At 43.4% G+C, this 4,480-nt stretch overlaps 1 pseudogene; it reads left to right on the top strand.

Moving 5' to 3' along the window:
• Nucleotides 1-2,764: 2,764 nt before the first annotated feature.
• Nucleotides 2,765-3,123, top strand: LOC150002771 (GTP-binding nuclear protein Ran pseudogene; annotated as a pseudogene).
• The last annotated feature ends 1,357 nt before the right edge of the window (nucleotides 3,124-4,480 follow it).

The raw sequence follows: 4,480 nt of genomic DNA on the forward strand, positions 1-4,480 counted from the left end.
AAAGAGCTATCAAATAACCTAACAGACTCTGCTAGGAAACTTAATCTGGCACGTGGCCTCCATTCACACAGTACTCTGGTCAGTTACGCTTCATGATTGGCCCTCATTTCTCCACAAGTTGTACCTCTGTCTCCAATAAGGGGGTCTACAGCCAGGTCTGCTGGAGCAGGGGGGCAGGATAGATGACAAGGGGGTGGAACTATTTGAGGAGAGAGTCAGCAGGTGCATGGTTCCTGGCATTTACAAGGACTGAGGAAATGTTAGTCAATGAGACTTTTAAGCTAATGAGACCACCACCCACCAGTTACCAAGCCAGGATGAATAAACTAGAGCCAAGATCAAATAAACAGCCAGACCACATAGGTCCTTGTGGGCACACATCTGACAAACACATTTATTTTATTTTATTCTAATTTTTTAAATGTTTATTGATTTTAGAGACAAAGGGAGGGATGGGGAGAGAGAGAGACAGAGAGAGAGAAAGGGAGAAGCATTGATTGATTGTCTCCCATATACACCCCAAGTGGGGATTGAACCTGCAACCTAGGTATCTGCCCTAACCAGGAATCAAACCCTCAAACTTTTGGTGTATGGGGTGATGCTCCAACCAATTGAGCCACTCTGGCAAGAGTGACAAACATAATTATTTTTCAAAGAAATAATAAAGGCAAATTTTAAAAGGTTTTTATAAGGGGGAGTGGGAGGGATATGATGAATTAGAGTCAATAGTTCTGAGGTTCATTGGCAGCTTCATGGGTGTTTGTTATAGAGGGATTAAGTAAGTAACAAAGCTGTGTGTGAACTGAAGATAGTATGTCAAAAACCAAGATTGATCACTAATCTGATTTTGTGCATTTGAGGGATACAATATAAAGTAATTCTCCAGGGGATAAAACTTTCATTACTTTGAAATAATTGTCTATATTGCTTGTACTTAAAGAAAACTTAATACCCAATTAAGTGAGAAATTCTTTCCAAAGGTTTTGGTGAATTTTCCTTCCAAAGTGTGGGAGGTATGGCTGCTATTTCTAGTCCCTTCTGCATCACTTACTGAGCAGCACATGGTTCCCTGTGTCTGGACCACAAGGTCAAATTTAGAAGAGACTGAGTCTGATGGTGCCGGACAAACTGCACATGACGGCCCTAATGCTGGCCCAGATGCTTTGGCAACTCTGGCACTCACTGGCGGTCAGAGGACATAACAGGGAGTCAGATCCAAGTTCAAGTTGCAAATCTGCTGCCACTAAACTGACCTGAGGTCAAACCCTTATTTGCTTGAGCCTCAGTTTCTCAAATGTCAACTGGAGTATATTAGTTCCCTAGGTTCTCATAACAAAGGACCACAAACTGGGTGCCTTCAGAAAAGAAAAATCTATCTTCCCATAGTTCTGAAAGTTGAAAGTCCTGGAGGATAGAAGGTGTCAGGTCAGCAGGGCGATTTCCCTTCTGCAGGCTCTCGGGGAATAACATCCCTTGCCTCTTGCTGCTTCTGGTAGCTGCTGACATTCCTTGGTGTTCTTTGGATTGCAGCTGTATCATTCCAATCTCAGTCTCTGTCTCACCTGCCTTCTCCCTGTGTATGTCTGTGTCTTCTCATGGCCTTCTTATAAAAACACCTTCCAATAAGGCCCACCTTGATCCATCCTAACTAATGACATCTGCAAAGACCCTTTATACCAAATAAGGTCACCTTTTGAGTTTCTGGGTAGAAAAGAATTTCAGAGGGACACTATTCAACCCAGTATATGAAAATGATATATAACAAAAAGGGTCCTTATAAGAATTAAATAATATATACAAAACACCTAGCATTTATCATCATCATAGCATTATCATCTCGTCATCATTATCCATCATCTCAGTGAGAGGATCATATTTCTGAAAACTTTCTATCCAGCTAGCTAAGGTGACCACAAGTGAAACTATGAAATAGGCCTATTTTCAGATCTGGGCTTGGCAACCTCTGGTAAATTACCTAACCTCTCTGAGCTTCAGTTTCTTTATCCTCCACGCTACTGAAGATAAATAGAGGGTTGGGCAAAAGTAGGTTTACAGTTGTGAGTATACAAAACACAGTTTATTCTTATATTGTTATTTATTAATTATTGTAGAATTTTCCACAGAAACAACTATCAACCCACTTTTGCCCACCACTGTATATATCTCTATCACTGTGGATAAAGAAATCATATATTTGCAACCTCCATGGCATTTACTATGTGCCAGACATTTAAGATGTGCCAGGCACTGTTCTAAGAGATTTACAAATATTATCTCAGTGAGTCCTCAGAACAAGCCTGTGAGTTTAGGTATTATTATTATCTTTATTTCACAATCAAGGAAATCAAATCAGCAAGTATTTTAAGACAGTTGCCTAAGGTCATATAGGAAATACATGATGAAACCAGAATTCAAACCCAGGCAGTCTGATTCCAGAACACATCCAAGATTAAAAGAGAAGATTTAAGAGTCAGACAGGCCCAGTAACACTTCTGGAAGTAACATCACGAAGGCTGCCGAAGGAGAACCCCAAGTTAAGTTCAAACTTGTATTGATTGGTGATGATGGCACTGGAGAAACTACATTCATTAAATGTCATCTGATGGGTGAATTTGAGAAGTATGTAGCTACCTTGAGTGTTGAGGTCCAACCTTTTGTGTTCCACACCAACAGAAGACCTACTAACTTCAGTGTATGAGCCACAGCTGGCCAGAAGCTTGGTGGACTGAGAGATGTCTATTGCATCCAAGCCCAGTGTGCTATTATGCTTGACATAACTTAAAGAGTTACTTACAAGAATGTGCCTAACTGGCATAGAGATCTGATGCAAGTGTGTGAAAACATCTGCATTGTGTTGTGTGGTAACAAAGTGGATATTACGGACAGGAACATTAAGGCAAAATCGATTGTCTTCCACCAAAAGAAGAGTCTTCAGTATATGACATTTCTGCCCTTCCTCTGGCTCACTAGAAAACTAACCAGAGACCCTGACTTGGAGTTGGTTGCCGTGCCTGCTCTTGCCCTACCAGAGGTTGTCATGGAGCCAGTTTTGGCAGCACTGTATGAGCGCAACCTCCTGTTGCTGAGACCACTGCTCTCTGGGAGGAGGAGGATGACCTCTGAGGAAGGGAAGCTGGAGCCCAGTGCCAGAAGTCCAGTTGAACAGATAACAGTCCTGTGATGTCAGTGGTGCCCCACATGTGCCACTTTATTATGTAACTAAGCAGAACCTGTGCTTGCCTGGGGTGCTGAAGGAGATGGAAGGACTTCAGGGTGAATGTGGCAGTTAAAAAATTACCTTCATTTTTTGGACCTGTGTATTTATTTAGCTGTTTTGGAATGCAGTTGTTTCCTTACTGACTTGCAAATGTAAGACTCCTACAGTCACATCATGACATTCAGTGGTGAAACCTTGTTTGCTACTGTCATTCCCATTCCTTTTTGTTTAGAATCAGAATAAAGTTGTATTTCAAATATCTAAAAATAAAAAAATAAAAGAGAAGTTTTAAGTAAAACACTTAGCCAGCACTCCGTATATCTGAAGCAATCAATAAGTGGTGATATACTAACTAGAGCTTCTTCTTCCAGACTTCTCCCCTTCTCCTGACCTCCAGGCTGCCTTCCGCTTTCCTCTTTCTCTCAGTTCAGACGCTCGGGTTGTTACCCCTGTTGACATTAAGCTGGAGCCAAGTTTCCATATTTAAATTTTCAGCTGCTCAAGTTCCACTCAGTTTCCTGGGGTATTTTGCCCTCATTTTTATCTTGTTATTCTCTCCAGTGTCCTATGACCATGGTCACTGGAAGGGTCAGAGAAGGGGAGGGAGCCACAGCTCTCTCTGGTGAACAGTGGGTGCTTCTTTCCTGGGGTGGGGACAGAGTTAAGCAACAAGCTGTAAGACATGTCTCAGGAACATCCACCCAAGCTGTCCTTGGCCCAGAGATCCTTGAGAGACCAGTCATAGAACAAAACCTCCCTGAGCATGTGGATCCATGATGGCGTCAGAGGTATGGAGAGCAAGCTATCTCCTGAACATGCATCCTGAGGTGCAACGGGTTCCCAGCACGGTGCCCTGCTCTCCCCTGCCCCACGCTGCCCTGAGCAGGAGACGTTCACACAGCACTAGGACAATTTTCCAGGACTTGCGATCAAGTCCACCTGCGGCTAATCAGGCTCTGCCCTCTGATAACTGATGTAGTAGGAGGAGCAGGGAGCCCATCCCAGCCAGTTCCCCTCCTGCTTCTCTGGCTGTGGCCAGAATACCAGCAGACCTGGCAGGTGTCGCAGAAATCAGTTGTCAAGAGGGTGTGCGTGCCTACCCAGGATGGGGGAACTGCGTAGATCCAATGATAACTCAAGCAATTTCTAGGTAAATCTGTTCACCCTCTGAAACCCAGAGCATGAGGACAGGCTTTCTCCAAGAGGTAAAGTGAGGGGCCACACTTGGCAAATTGTGACACAAGCTGCTGCTGCTCCACCCTT

This window comes from Furipterus horrens, unplaced genomic scaffold, assembly GCF_987537825.1.
Source record: "Furipterus horrens unplaced genomic scaffold, mFurHor1.1.pri manual_scaffold_8, whole genome shotgun sequence".
NCBI classification, from domain to species: Eukaryota; Metazoa; Chordata; class Mammalia; order Chiroptera; family Furipteridae; genus Furipterus; species Furipterus horrens.